This window comes from Carex rostrata, chromosome 7 (assembly GCF_964058835.1).
Source record: "Carex rostrata chromosome 7, lpCarRost1.2, whole genome shotgun sequence".
Lineage (NCBI taxonomy): Eukaryota > Viridiplantae > Streptophyta > Magnoliopsida > Poales > Cyperaceae > Carex > Carex rostrata.
Genome location: NC_135924.1, coordinates 46,331 through 62,728, shown reverse-complemented (window position 1 = coordinate 62,728; position 16,398 = coordinate 46,331).

The following is a 16,398-nucleotide window of genomic DNA, read 5'->3' as shown; positions in this document are numbered from 1 at the left end:
TTAGCGGGTCGGATCTGACAACATTCACTCTTGGTTAGTACCGATAATTGAGTTGTGGTTTTGCTTATGTAGATGGAGTATTTCTTCAATTGGGATGCTTTCTTGGATCGGCACGCATGCAACAGCCATGGCTTCTTTGCGATTCGCTTGTAAGATAAGTTTTCTTCACACAATATCTCCTCTATTCTTCTTGCACGGCTCATTTTTTCTGCTTGTAGCTGTTTTGTGTACATAACCGGTAGAAGTCAGCAAAAGCTGACTTGGCCGTTACTTGTTTGAGCTGATAGGTCTAGGTTATAGTTTTTTTTAGGTGGTCAGGTTTGACAACATTCACTCTTCTTTAGTACCGATAATTGAGTTGTGCTTTTGCTAATGTAGATGGAGTATTTCTTCAATTGGGATGGTTTCTTGGACCAGCACGCACGCAACAGCCATGGCTTCCTCGCGGTTCGCTTGTAAGATAAGTTTCTTTCACACTATATCCCTTCTACTCTTGTTGCACGGCTTATTTTTTCTGCTTTTGTTGTTTGGTGTACATAACCGGTAGAAGTCAACAAAAGCTGACTTGGCCGTTACTTGTTTGAGCTGATAGGTCTAGGTTATAGTTTTTTTTAGGTGGTCAGGTCTGACAACATTCACTCTTCTTTAGTACCGATAATTGAGTTGTGCTTTTGCTAATGTAGATGGAGTATTTCTTCAATTGGGATGGTTTCTTGGACCAGCACGCATGCAACAGCCATGGCTTTCTCGCGGTTCGCTTGTAAGATAAGTTTCCTTCACATTATATCCCTTCTATTCTTGTTGCACGGCTCATTTCTTCTGCTTGTAGCTGTTTCGTGTACATAACCGGTAGAAGTCAGCAAAAGCTGACTTGGACATTACTTGTTTGAGCTGATAGGACTAGGTTATAGTTTTTTTCAGCTGGTCGGATCTGACAACATTCACGCTTGGTTAGTTCCGATAATTGAGTTGTGCTTTTGTTTTTGTAGATGGAGTATTTCTTGAATTGGGATGCTTTCTTGGACCGGCACGCATGCAACAACCAGGGCTTCCTCGAGGTCCGCTTGTAAGATATGTTTTCTTCAAACTATATCCCCTCTATTCTTGTTTCACGGCTCATTTCTTCTGCTTGTAGCTGTTTCGTGTACATAACCGGTAGAAGTCAGCAAAAGCTGACTTGGCCGTTACTTGTTTGAGCTGATAGGTCTAGGTTATAGTTTTTTTTAGGTGGTCAGGTCTGACAACATTCACTCTTCTTTAGTACCGATAATTGAGTTGTGCTTTTGCTAATGTAGATGGAGTATTTCTTCAATTGGGATGGTTTCTTGGACCAGCACGCATGCAACAGCCATGGCTTTCTCGCGGTTCGCTTGTAAGATAAGTTTCCTTCACATTATATCCCTTCTATTCTTGTTGCACGGCTCATTTCTTCTGCTTGTATCTGTTTCGTGTACATAACCGGTAGAAGTCAGCAAAAGCTGACTTGGACATTACTTGTTTGAGCTGATAGGTCTAGGTTATAGTTTTTTTTAGCTGGTCGGATCTGACAACATTCACTCTTGGTTAGTACCGATAATTGAGTTGTGGTTTTGCTTATGTAGATGGAGTATTTCTTCAATTGGGATGTTTTCTTGGATCGGCACGGATGCAACAGCCATGGCTTCCTCGCGATTCGCTTGTAAGTTAAGTTTCCTTCACACTATATCCCTTCTACTCTTGTTGCACGGCTTATTTTTTCTGCTTGTAGGTGTTTTGTGTACATAACCGGTAGAAGTCAACAAAAGCTGACTTGGCCGTTACTTGTTTGAGCTGATAGGTCTAGGTTATAGTTTTTTTTAGGTGGTCAGGTCTGACAACATTCACTCTTCTTTAGTACCGATAATTGAGTTGTGCTTTTGCTAATGTAGATGGAGTATTTCTTCAATTGGGATGGTTTCTTGGACCAGCACGCATGCAACAGCCATGGCTTTCTCGCGGTTCGCTTGTAAGATAAGTTTCCTTCACATTATATCCCTTCTATTCTTGTTGCACTGCTCATTTCTTCTGCTTGTAGCTGTTTCGTGTACATAACCGGTAGAAGTCAGCAAAAGCTGACTTGGACATTACTTGTTTGAGCTGATAGGACTAGGTTATAGTTTTTTTCAGCTGGTCGGATCTGACAACATTCACGCTTGGTTAGTTCCGATAATTGAGTTGTGCTTTTGTTTTTGTAGATGGAGTATTTCTTGAATTGGGATGATTTCTTGGACCGGCACGCATGCAACAACCAGGGCTTCCTCGAGGTCCGCTTGTAAGATATGTTTCCTTCAAACTATATCCCCTCTATTCTTGTTTCACGGCTCATTTCTTCTGCTTGTAGCTGTTTCGTGTACATAACCGGTAGAAGTCAGCAAAAGCTGACTTGGTCGTTACTTGTTTGAGCTGATAGGTCTAGGTTATAGTTTTTTTTAGGTGGTCAGATCTGACAACATTCACTCTTCTTTGGTACCGATAATGGAGTTGTGCTTTTACTAATGTAGATGGAGTATTTCTTCAATTGGGATGGTTTCTTGGATCAGCACGCATGCAACAGCCATGGCTTCCTCGCGGTTCGCTTGTAAGATAAGTTTCCTTCACACTATATCCCTTCTACTCTTGTTGCACGGCTTATTTTTTCTGCTTGTAGCTGTTTCGTGTACATAACCGGTAGAAGTCAGCAAAAGCTGACTTGGACATTACTTGTTTGAGCTGATAGGTCTAGGTTATATTTTTTTTTAGCTGGTCGGATCTGACAACATTCACTCTTGGTTAGTACCGATAATTGAATTGTGGTTTTGCTTATGTAGATGGAGTATTTCTTCAATTGGGATGCTTTCTTGGATCGGCACGCATGCAACAGCCATGGCTTCCTCGCGATTCGCTTGTAAGATAAGTTTCCTTCATACTATATCTCCTCTATTCTTCTTGCACGGCTCATTTCTTCTGCTTGTAGCTGTTTCGTGTACATAACCGGTAGAAGTCAGCAAAAGCTGACTTGGCCGTTACTTGTTTGAGCTGATAGGTCTAGGTTATAGTTTTTTTTAGGTGGTCCGGTCTGACAACATTCACTCTTCTTTAGTACCGATAATGGAGTTGTGCTTTTGCTAATGTAGATGGAGTATTTCTTCAATTGGGATGGTTTCTTGGACCAGCACGCATGCAACAGCCATGGCTTTCTCGCGGTTCGCTTGTAAGATAAGTTTCTTTCACACTATATCCCTTCTACTCTTGTTGCACGGCTTATTTTTTCTGCTTGTAGGTGTTTTGTGTACATAACCGGTAGAAGTCAGCAAAAGCTGACTTGACCGTTACTTGTTTGAGCTGATAGGTCTAGGTTATAGTTTTTTTTAGGTGGTCAGGTCTGACAACATTCACTCTTGGTTAGTACCGATAATTGAGTTGTGCTTTTGCTAATGTAGATGGAGTATTTCTTCAATTGGGATGGTTTCTTGGACCAGCACGCATGCAACAGCCATGGCTTTCTCGCGGTTCGCTTGTAAGATAAGTTTCCTTCACATTATATCCCTTCTATTCTTGTTGCACGGCTCATTTCTTCTGCTTGTAGCTGTTTCGTGTACATAACCGGTAGAAGTCAGCAAAAGCTGACTTGGACATTACTTGTTTGAGCTGATAGGACTAGGTTATAGTTTTTTTCAGCTGGTCGGATCTGACAACATTCACGCTTGGTTAGTTCCGATAATTGAGTTGTGCTTTTGTTTTTGTAGATGGAGTATTTCTTGAATTGGGATGCTTTCTTGGACCGGCACGCATGCAACAACCAGGGCTTCCTCGAGGTCCGCTTGTAAGATATGTTTCCTTCAAACTATATCCCCTCTATTCTTGTTTCACGGCACATTTCTTCTGCTTGTAGCTGTTTCGTGTACATAACCGGTAGAAGTCAGCAAAAGCTGACTTGGCCGTTACTTGTTTGAGCTGATAGGTCTAGGTTATAGTTTTTTTTAGGTGGTCAGGTTTGACAACATTCACTCTTCTTTAGTACCGATAATTGAGTTGTGCTTTTGCTAATGTAGATGGAGTATTTCTTCAATTGAGATGGTTTCTTGGACCAGCACGCATGCAACAGCCATGGCTTTCTCGCGGTTCGCTTGTAAGATAAGTTTCCTTCACAATATATCCCTTCTATTCTTGTTGCACGGCTCATTTCTTCTGCTTGTATCTGTTTCGTGTACATAACCGGTAGAAGTCAGCAAAAGCTGACTTGGACATTACTTGTTTGAGCTGATAGGTCTAGGTTATAGTTTTTTTTAGCTGGTCGGATCTGACAACATTCACTCTTGGTTAGTACCGATAATTGAGTTGTGGTTTTGCTTATGTAGATGGAGTATTTCTTCAATTGGGATGCTTTCTTGGATCGGCACGCATGCAACAGCCATGGCTTCCTCGCGATTCGCTTGTAAGTTAAGTTTCCTTCACACTATATCCCTTCTACTCTTGTTGCACGGCTTATTTTTTCTGCTTGTAGGTGTTTGGTGTACATAACCGGAAGAAGTCAGCAAAAGCTGACTTGGCCGTTACTTGTTTGAGCTGATAGGACTAGGTTATAGTTTTTTTTAGGTGGTCAGGTCTGACAACATTCACTCTTCTTTAGTACCGATAATTGAGTTGTGCTTTTGCTAATGTAGATGGAGTATTTCTTCAATTGGGATGGTTTCTTGGACCAGCACGCATGCAACAGCCATGGCTTTCTCGCGGTTCGCTTGTAAGATAAGTTTCCTTCACAATATATCCCTTCTATTCTTGTTGCACGGCTCATTTCTTCTGCTTGTATCTGTTTCGTGTACATAACCGGTAGAAGTCAGCAAAAGCTGACTTGGACATTACTTGTTTGAGCTGATAGGTCTAGGTTATAGTTTTTTTTAGCTGGTCGGATCTGACAACATTCACTCTTGGTTAGTACCGATAATTGAGTTGTGGTTTTGCTTATGTAGAAGAAGTATTTCTTCAATTGGGATGCTTTCTTGGATCGGCACGCATGCAACAGCCATGGCTTCCTCGCGATTCGCTTGTAAGTTAAGTTTCCTTCACACTATATCCCTTCTACTCTTGTTGCACGGCTTATTTTTTCTGCTTGTAGGTGTTTGGTGTACATAACCGGTAGAAGTCAGCAAAAGCTGACTTGGCCGTTACTTGTTTGAGCTGATAGGTCTAGGTTATAGTTTTTTTTAGGTGGTCAGGTCTGACAACATTCACTCTTCTTTAGTACCGATAATTGAGTTGTGCTTTTGCTAATGTAGATGGAGTATTTCTTCAATTGGGATGGTTTCTTGGACCAGCACGCATGCAACAGCCATGGCTTTCTCGCGGTTCGCTTGTAAGATAAGTTTACTTCACATTATATCCCTTCTATTCTTGTTGCACGGCTCATTTCTTCTGCTTGTATCTGTTTCGTGTACATAACCGGTAGAAGTCAGCAAAAGCTGATTTGGCCTTTACTTGTTTGAGCTGATAGGTCTAGGTTATAGTTTTTTTTAGCTGGTCGGATCTGACAACATTCACTCTTGGTTAGTACCGATAATTGAGTTGTGGTTTTTGCTTATGTAGATGGAGTATTTCTTCAATTGGGATGCTTTCTTGGATCGGCACGCATGCAACAGCCATGGCTTCCTCGCGATTCGCTTGTAAGTTAAGTTTCCTTCACACTATATCCCTTCTACTCTTGTTGCACGGCTTATTTTTTCTGCTTTTGGTGTTTGGTGTACATAACCGGTAGAAGTCAACAAAAGCTGACTTGGCCGTTACTTGTTTGAGCTGATAGGTCTAGGTTATAGTTTTTTTTAGGTGGTCAGGTCTGACAACATTCACTCTTCTTTAGTACCGATAATTGAGTTGTGCTTTTGCTAATGTAGATGGAGTATTTCTTCAATTGGGATGGTTTCTTGGACCAGCACGCATGCAACAGCCATGGCTTTCTCGCGGTTCGCTTGTAAGATAAGTTTCCTTCACATTATATCCCTTCTATTCTTGTTGCACGGCTCATTTCTTCTGCTTGTAGCTGTTTCGTGTACATAACCGGTAGAAGTCAGCAAAAGCTGACTTGGACATTACTTGTTTGAGCTGATAGGACTAGGTTATAGTTTTTTTCAGCTGGTCGGATCTGACAACATTCACGCTTGGTTAGTTCCGATAATTGAGTTGTGCTTTTGTTTTTGTAGATGGAGTATTTCTTGAATTGGGATGCTTTCTTGGACCGGCACGCATGCAACAACCAGGGCTTCCTCGAGGTCCGCTTGTAAGATATGTTTCCTTCAAACTATATCCCCTCTATTCTTGTTTCATGGCTCATTTCTTCTGCTTGTAGCTGTTTCGTCTACATAACCGGTAGAAGTCAGCAAAAGCTGACTTGGCCGTTACTTGTTTGAGCTGATAGGTCTAGGTTATAGTTTTTTTTAGGTGGTCAGGTCTGACAACATTCACTCTTCTTTAGTACCGATAATTGAGTTGTGCTTTTGCTAATGTAGATGGAGTATTTCTTCAATTGAGATGGTTTCTTGGACCAGCACGCATGCAACAGCCATGGCTTTCTCGCGGTTCGCTTGTAAGATAAGTTTCCTTCACATTATATCCCTTCTATTCTTGTTGCACGGCTCATTTCTTCTGCTTGTATCTGTTTCGTGTACATAACCGGTAGAAGTCAGCAAAAGCTGACTTGGACATTACTTGTTTGAGCTGATAGGTCTAGGTTATAGTTTTTTTTAGCTGGTCGGATCTGACAACATTCACTCTTGGTTAGTACCGATAATTGAGTTGTGGTTTTGCTTATGTAGATGGAGTATTTCTTCAATTGGGATGCTTTCTTGGATCGGCACGCATGCAACAGCCATGGCTTCCTCGCGATTCGCTTGTAAGTTAAGTTTCCTTCACACTCTATCCCTTCTACTCTTGTTGCACGGCTTATTTTTTCTGCTTGTAGGTGTTTGGTGTACATAACCGGTAGAAGTCAGCAAAAGCTGACTTCGCCGTTACTTGTTTGAGCTGATAGGTCTAGGTTATAGTTTTTTTTAGGTGGTCAGGTCTGACAACATTCACTCTTCTTTAGTACCGATAATTGAGTTGTTCTTTTGCTAATGTAGATGGAGTATTTCTTCAATTGGGATGGTTTCTTGGACCAGCACGCATGCAACAGCCATGGCTTTCTCGCGGTTTGCTTGTAAGATAAGTTTCCTTCACATTATATCCCTTCTATTCTTGTTGCACGGCTTATTTCTTCTGCTTGTATATGTTTCGTGTACATAACCGGTAGAAGTCAGCAAAATCTGACTTGGACATTACTTGTTTGAGCTGATAGGTCTAGGTTATAGTTTTTTTTAGCTGGTCGGATCTGACAACATTCACTCTTGGTTAGTACCGATAATTGAGTTGTGGTTTTGCTTATGTAGATGGAGTATTTCTTCAATTGGGATGCTTTCTTGGATCGGCACGCATGCAACAGCCATGGCTTCCTCGCGATTCGCTTGTAAGTTAAGTTTCCTTCACACTATATCCCTTCTACTCTTGTTGCACGGCTTATTTTTTCTGCTTGTAGGTGTTTGGTGTACATAACCGGTAGAAGTCAGCAAAAGCTGACTTGGCCGTTACTTGTTTGAGCTGATAGGTCTAGATTATAGTTTTTTTTAGGTGGTCAGGTCTGACAACATTCACTCTTCTTTAGTACCGATAATTGAGTTGTGCTTTTGCTAATGTAGATGGAGTATTTCTTCAATTGGGATGGTTTCTTGGACCAGCACGCATGCAACAGCCATGGCTTTCTCGCGGTTCGCTTGTAAGATAAGTTTACTTCACATTATATCCCTTCTATTCTTGTTGCACGGCTCATTTCTTCTGCTTGTATCTGTTTCGTGTACATAACCGGTAGAAGTCAGCAAAAGCTGACTTGGACATTACTTGTTTGAGCTGATAGGTCTAGGTTATAGTTTTTTTTAGCTGGTCGGATCTGACAACATTCACTCTTGGTTAGTATCGATAATTAGTTGTGGTTTTGCTTATGTAGATGAAATATTTCTTCAATTGGGATGCTTTCTTGGATCGGCACGCATGCAACAGCCATGGCTTCCTCGCGATTCGCTTGTAAGTTAAGTTTCCTTCACACTATATCCCTTCTACTCTTGTTGCACGGCTTATTTTTTCTGCTTGTAGGTGTTTTGTGTACATAACCGGTAGAAGTCAGCAAAAGCTGACTTGACCGTTACTTGTTTGAGCTGATAGGTCTAGGTTATAGTTTTTTTTAGGTGGTCAGGTCTGACAACATTCACTCTTCTTTAGTACCGATAATTGAGTTGTGCTTTTGCTTATGTAGATGGAGTATTTCTTCAATTGGGATGCTTTCTTGGATCGGCACGCATGCAACAGCCATGGCTTCCTCGCGATTCGCTTGTAAGTTAAGTTTCCTTCACACTATATCCCTTCTACTCTTGTTGCACGGCTTATTTTTTCTGCTTTTGGTGTTTGGTGTACATAACCGGTAGAAGTCAACAAAAGCTGACTTGGCCGTTACTTGTTTGAGCTGATAGGTCTAGGTTATAGTTTTTTTTAGGTGGTCAGGTCTGACAACATTCACTCTTCTTTAGTACCGATAATTGAGTTGTGCTTTTGCTAATGTAGATGGAGTATTTCTTCAATTGGTATGGTTTCTTGGACCAGCACGCATGCAACAGCCATGGCTTTCTCGCGGTTCGCTTGTAAGATAAGTTTCCTTCACATTATATCCCTTCTATTCTTGTTGCACGGCTCATTTCTTCTGCTTGTAGCTGTTTCGTGTACATAACCGGTAGAAGTCAGCAAAAGCTGACTTGGACATTACTTGTTTGAGCTGATAGGACTAGGTTATAGTTTTTTTCAGCTGGTCGGATCTGACAACATTCACGCTTGGTTAGTTCCGATAATTGAGTTGTGCTTTTGTTTTTGTAGATGGAGTATTTCTTGAATTGGGATGCTTTCTTGGACCGGCACGCATGCAACAACCAGGGCTTCCTCGAGGTCCGCTTGTAAGATATGTTTCCTTCAAACTATATCCCCTCTATTCTTGTTTCACGGCTCATTTCTTCTGCTTGTAGCTGTTTCGTCTACATAACCGGTAGAAGTCAGCAAAAGCTGACTTGGCCGTTACTTGTTTGAGCTGATAGGTCTAGGTTATAGTTTTTTTTACGTGGTCAGGTTTGACAACATTCACTCTTCTTTAGTACCGATAATTGAGTTGTGCTTTTGCTAATGTAGATGGAGTATTTCTTCAATTGGGATGGTTTCTTGGACCAGCACGCATGCAACAGCCATGGCTTTCTCGCGGTTCGCTTGTAAGATAAGTTTCCTTCACATTATATCCCTTCTATTCTTGTTGCACGGCTCATTTCTTCTGCTTGTATCTGTTTCGTGTACATAACCGGTAGAAGTCAGCAAAAGCTGATTTGGCCTTTACTTGTTTGAGCTGATAGGTCTAGGTTATAGTTTTTTTTAGCTGGTCGGATCTGACAACATTCACTCTTGGTTAGTACCGATAATTGAGTTGTGGTTTTGCTTATGTAGATGGAGTATTTCTTCAATTGGGATGCTTTCTTGGATCGGCACGCATGCAACAGCCATGGCTTCCTCGCGATTTGCTTGTAAGATAAGTTTCCTTCACACTATATTCCTTCTACTCTTGTTGCACGGCTTATTTTTTCTGCTTGTAGCTGTTTCGTGTACATAACCGGTAGAAGTCAGCAAAAGCTGACTTGGACATTACTTGTTTGAGCTGATAGGTCTAGGTTATAGTTTTTTTTAGCTGGTCGGATCTGACAACATTCACTCTTGGTTAGTACCGATAATTGAGTTGTGGTTTTGCTTATGTAGATGGAGTATTTCTTCAATTGGGATGCTTTCTTGGATCGGCACGCATGCAACAGCCATGGCTTCCTCGCGATTCGCTTGTAAGTTAAGTTTCCTTCACACTATATCCCTTCTACTCTTGTTGCACGGCTTATTTTTTCTGCTTGTAGGTGTTTTGTGTACATAACCGGTAGAAGTCAGCAAAAGCTGACTTGACCGTTACTTGTTTGAGCTGATAGGTCTAGGTTATAGTTTTTTTTAGGTGGTCAGGTCTGACAACATTCACTCTTCTTTAGTACCGATAATTGAGTTGTGCTTTTGCTAATGTAGATGGAGTATTTCTTCAATTGGGATGGTTTCTTGGACCAGCACGCATGCAAAAGCCATGGCTTTCTCGCGGTTCGCTTGTAAGATAAGTTTCCTTCACATTATATCCCTTCTATTCTTGTTGCACGGCTCATTTCTTCTGCTTGTAGCTGTTTCGTGTACATAACCGGTAGAAGTCAGCAAAAGCTGACTTGGACATTACTTGTTTGAGCTGATAGGTCTAGGTTATAGTTTTTTTTAGCTGGTCGGATCTGACAACATTCACGCTTGGTTAGTTCCGATAATTGAGTTGTGCTTTTCTTTTTGTAGATGGAGTATTTCTTGAATTGGGATGCTTTCTTGGACCGGCACGCATGCAACAACCAGGGCTTCCTCGAGGTCCGCTTGTAAGATAAGTGTCCTTCATACTATATCTCCTCTATTCTTCTTGCACGGCTCATTTCTTCTGCTTGTAGCTGTTTCGTGTACATAACCGGTAGAAGTCAGCAAAATCTGACTTGGCCGTTACTTGTTTGAGCTGATAGGTCTAGGTTATAGTTTTTTTTTAGCTGGTCGGATCTGACAACATTCACTCTTGGTTAGTACCGATAATTGAGTTGTGGTTTTGCTTATGTAGATGGAGTATTTCTTCAATTGGGATGCTTTCTTGGATCGGCACGCATGCAACAGCCATGGCTTCCTCGCGATTCGCTTGTAAGTTAAGTTTCCTTCACACTATATCCCTTCTACTCTTGTTGCACGGCTTATTTTTTCTGCTTGTAGGTGTTTTGTGTACATAACCGGTAGAAGTCAGCAAAAGCTGACTTGGCCATTACTTGTTTGAGCTGATAGGTATAGGTTATAGTTTTTTTTAGGTGGTCAGGTCTGACAACATTCACTCTTCTTTAGTACCGATAATTGAGTTGTGCTTTTGCTAATGTAGATGGAGTATTTCTTCAATTGGGATGGTTTCTTGGACCAGCACGCATGCAACAGCCATGGCTTTCTCGCGGTTCGCTTGTAAGATAAGTTTCCTTCACATTATGTCCCTTCTATTCTTGTTGCACGGCTCATTTCTTCTGCTTGTATCTGTTTCGTGTACATAACCGGTAGAAGTCAACAAAAGCTGACTTGGACATTACTTGTTTGAGCTGATAGGTCTAGGTTATAGTTTTTTTTAGCTGGTCGGATCTGACAACATTCACTCTTGGTTAGTACCGATAATTGAGTTGTGGTTTTGCTTATGTAGATGGTGTATTTCTTCAATTGGGATGCTTTCTTGGATCGGCACGCATGCAACAGCCATGGCTTCCTCGCGATTCGCTTGTAAGTTAAGTTTCCTTCACACTATATCCCTTCTACTCTTGTTGCACGGCTTATTTTTTCTGCTTGTATGTGTTTTGTGTACATAACCGGTAGAAGTCAACAAAAGCTGACTTGGCCGTTACTTGTTTGAGCTGATAGGTCTAGGTTATAGTTTTTTTTAGGTGGTCAGGTCTGACAACATTCACTCTTCTTTAGTACCGATAATTGAGTTGTGCTTTTGCTAATGTAGATGGAGTATTTCTTCAATTGGGATGGTTTCTTGGACCAGCACGCATGCAACAGCCATGGCTTTCTCGCGGTTCGCTTGTAAGATAAGTTTCCTTCACATTATATCCCTTCTATTCTTGTTGCACGGCTCATTTCTTCTGCTTGTAGCTGTTTCGTGTACATAACCGGTAGAAGTCAGCAAAAGCTGACTTGGACATTACTTGTTTGAGCTGATAGGACTAGGTTATAGTTTTTTTCAGCTGGTCGGATCTGACAACATTCACGCTTGGTTAGTTCCGATAATTGAGTTGTGCTTTTGTTTTTGTAGATGGAGTATTTCTTGAATTGGGATGCTTTCTTGGACCGGCACGCATGCAACAACCAGGGCTTCCTCGAGGTCCGCTTGTAAGATATGTTTCCTTCAAACTATATCCCCTCTATTCTTGTTTCACGGCTCATTTCTTCTGCTTGTAGCTGTTTCGTGTACATAACCGGTAGAAGTCAGCAAAAGCTGACTTGGTCGTTACTTGTTTGAGCTGATAGGTCTAGGTTATAGTTTTTTTTAGGTGGTTCGATCTGACAACATTCACTCTTCTTTGGTACCGATAATTGAGTTGTGCTTTTACTAATGTAGATGGAGTATTTCTTCAATTGGGATGGTTTCTTGGATCAGCACGCATGCAACAGCCATGGCTTCCTCGCGGTTCGCTTGTAAGATAAGTTTCCTTCACACTATATCCCTTCTACTCTTGTTGCACGGCTTATTTTTTCTGCTTGTAGCTGTTTCGTGTACATAACCGGTAGAAGTCAGCAAAAGCTGACTTGGACATTACTTGTTTGAGCTGATAGGTTTAGGTTATAGTTTTTTTTAGCTGGTCGGATCTGACAACATTCACTCTTGGTTAGTACCGATAATTGAATTGTGGTTTTGCTTATGTAGATGGAGTATTTCTTCAATTGGGATGCTTTCTTGGATCGGCACGCATGCAACAGCCATGGCTTCCTCGCGATTCGCTTGTAAGATAAGTTTCCTTCATACTATATCTCCTCTATTCTTCTTGCACGGCTCATTTCTTCTGCTTGTAGCTGTTTCGTGTACATAACCGGTAGAAGTCAGCAAAAGCTGACTTGGCCGTTACTTGTTTGAGCTGATAGGTCTAGGTCATAGTTTTTTTTAGGTGGTCAGGTCTGACAACATTCACTCTTCTTTAGTACCGATAATTGAGTTGTGCTTTTGCTAATGTAGATGGAGTATTTCTTCAATTGGGATGGGTTCTTGGACCAGCACGCATGCAACAGCCATGGCTTTCTCGCGGTTCGCTTGTAAGATAAGTTTCCTTCACACTATATCACTTCTACTCTTGTTGCACGGTTTATTTTTTCTGCTAGTATCTGTTTCGTGTACATAACCGGTAGAAGTCAGCAAAAGCTGACTTGGACATTACTTGTTTGAGCTGATAGGTCTAGGTTATAGTTTTTTTTAGCTGGTCGGATCTGACAACATTCACTCTTGGTTAGTATCGATAATTGAGTTGTGGTTTTGCTTATGTAGATGAAATATTTCTTCAATTGGGATGCTTTCTTGGATCGGCACGCATGCAACAGCCATGGCTTCCTCGCGATTTGCTTGTAAGATAAGTTTCCTTCACACTATATTCCTTCTACTCTTGTTGCACGGCTTATTTTTTCTGCTTGTAGCTGTTTCGTGTACATAACCGGTAGAAGTCAGCAAAAGCTGACTTGGACATTACTTGTTTGAGCTGATAGGTCTAGGTTATAGTTTTTTTTAGCTGGTCGGATCTGACAACATTCACTCTTGGTTAGTACCGATAATTGAGTTGTGGTTTTGCTTATGTAGATGGAGTATTTCTTCAATTGGGATGGTTTCTTGGATCAGCACGCATGCAACAGCCATGGCTTCCTCGCGGTTCGCTTGTAAGATAAGTTTCTTTCACACTATATCCCTTCTACTCTTGTTGCACGGCTTATTTTTTCTGCTTGTAGCTGTTTCGTGTACATAACCGGTAGAAGTCAGCAAAAGCTGACTTGGACATTACTTGTTTGAGCTGATAGGTCTAGGTTATAGTTTTTTTTTAGCTGGTCGGATCTGACAACATTCACTCTTGGTTAGTACCGATAATTGAGTTGTGGTTTTGCTTATGTAGATGGAGTATTTCTTCAATTGGGATGCTTTCTTGGATCGGCACGCATGCAACAGCCATGGCTTCCTCGCGATTCGCTTGTAAGTTAAGTTTCCTTCACACTATATCCCTTCTACTCTTGTTGCACGGCTTATTTTTTCTGCTTGTAGGTGTTTTGTGTACATAACCGGTAGAAGTCAGCAAAAGCTGACTTGGCCATTACTTGTTTGAGCTGATAGGTATAGGTTATAGTTTTTTTTAGGTGGTCAGGTCTGACAACATTCACTCTTCTTTAGTACCGATAATTGAGTTGTGCTTTTGCTAATGTAGATGGAGTATTTCTTCAATTGGGATGGTTTCTTGGACCAGCACGCATGCAACAGCCATGGCTTTCTCGCGGTTCGCTTGTAAGATAAGTTTCCTTCACATTATGTCCCTTCTATTCTTGTTGCACGGCTCATTTCTTCTGCTTGTATCTGTTTCGTGTACATAACCGGTAGAAGTCAACAAAAGCTGACTTGGACATTACTTGTTTGAGCTGATAGGTCTAGGTTATAGTTTTTTTTAGCTGGTCGGATCTGACAACATTCACTCTTGGTTAGTACCGATAATTGAGTTGTGGTTTTGCTTATGTAGATGGTGTATTTCTTCAATTGGGATGCTTTCTTGGATCGGCACGCATGCAACAGCCATGGCTTCCTCGCGATCCGCTTGTAAGATATGTTTCCTTCAAACTATATCCCCTCTATTCTTGTTTCACGGCTCATTTCTTCTGCTTGTAGCTGTTTCGTGTACATAACCGGTAGAAGTCAGCAAAAGCTGACTTGGTCGTTACTTGTTTGAGCTGATAGGTCTAGGTTATAGTTTTTTTTAGGTGGTTCGATCTGACAACATTCACTCTTCTTTGGTACCGATAATTGAGTTGTGCTTTTACTAATGTAGATGGAGTATTTCTTCAATTGGGATGGTTTCTTGGATCAGCACGCATGCAACAGCCATGGCTTCCTCGCGGTTCGCTTGTAAGATAAGTTTCCTTCACACTATATCCCTTCTACTCTTGTTGCACGGCTTATTTTTTCTGCTTGTAGCTGTTTTGTGTACATAACCGGTAGAAGTCAGCAAAAGCTGACTTGGACATTACTTGTTTGAGCTGATAGGTTTAGGTTATAGTTTTTTTTAGCTGGTCGGATCTGACAACATTCACTCTTGGTTAGTACCGATAATTGAATTGTGGTTTTGCTTATGTAGATGGAGTATTTCTTCAATTGGGATGCTTTCTTGGATCGGCACGCATGCAACAGCCATGGCTTCCTCGCGATTCGCTTGTAAGATAAGTTTCCTTCATACTATATCTCCTCTATTCTTCTTGCACGGCTCATTTCTTCTGCTTGTAGCTGTTTCGTGTACATAACCGGTAGAAGTCAGCAAAAACTGACTTGGCCGTTACTTGTTTGAGCTGATAGGTCTAGGTTATAGTTTTTTTTAGGTGGTCAGGTCTGACAACATTCACTCTTCTTTAGTACCGATAATTGAGTTGTGCTTTTGCTAATGTAGATGGAGTATTTCTTCAATTGGGATGGGTTCTTGGACCAGCACGCATGCAACAGCCATGGCTTTCTCGCGGTTCGCTTGTAAGATAAGTTTCCTTCACACTATATCCCTTCTACTCTTGTTGCACGGCTTATTTTTTCTGCTTGTATCTGTTTCGTGTACATAACCGGTAGAAGTCAGCAAAAGCTGACTTGGACATTACTTGTTTGAGCTGATAGGTCTAGGTTATAGTTTTTTTTAGCTGGTCGGATCTGACAACATTCACTCTTGGTTAGTATCGATAATTAGTTGTGGTTTTGCTTATGTAGATGAAATATTTCTTCAATTGGGATGCTTTCTTGGATCGTCACGCATGCAACAGCCATGGCTTCCTCGCGATTCGCTTGTAAGATAAGTTTCCTTCACACTATATTCCTTCTACTCTTGTTGCACGGCTTATTTTTTCTGCTTGTAGCTGTTTCGTGTACATAACCGGTAGAAGTCAGCAAAAGCTGACTTGGACATTACTTGTTTGAGCTGATAGGTCTAGGTTATAGTTTTTTTTAGCTGGTCGTATCTGACAACATTCACTCTTGGTTAGTACCGATAATTGAGTTGTGGTTTTGCTTATGTAGATGGAGTATTTCTTCAATTGGGATGGTTTCTTGGATCAGCACGCATGCAACAGCCATGGCTTCCTCGCGGTTCGCTTGTAAGATAAGTTTCCTTCACACTATATCCCTTCTACTCTTGTTGCACGGCTTATTTTTTCTGCTTGTAGCTGTTTCGTGTACATATCCCTTCTATTCTTGTTCACACTATATCCCTTCTATTCTTGTTTCGTGTACATAACCGGTAGAAGTCAGCAAAAACTGACTTGGACATTACTACTCTTCACACTATATCCCTTCTATTCTTGTTGCACGGCTTATTTCTTCTGCTTGTAGCTGTTTCGTGTACATAACCGGTAGAAGTCAGCTTTTAGCTGACTTGGCCTTTACTTGTTTGAGCTGATAGGTCTAGGTTATAGTTTTTTTTAGCTGGTCGGATC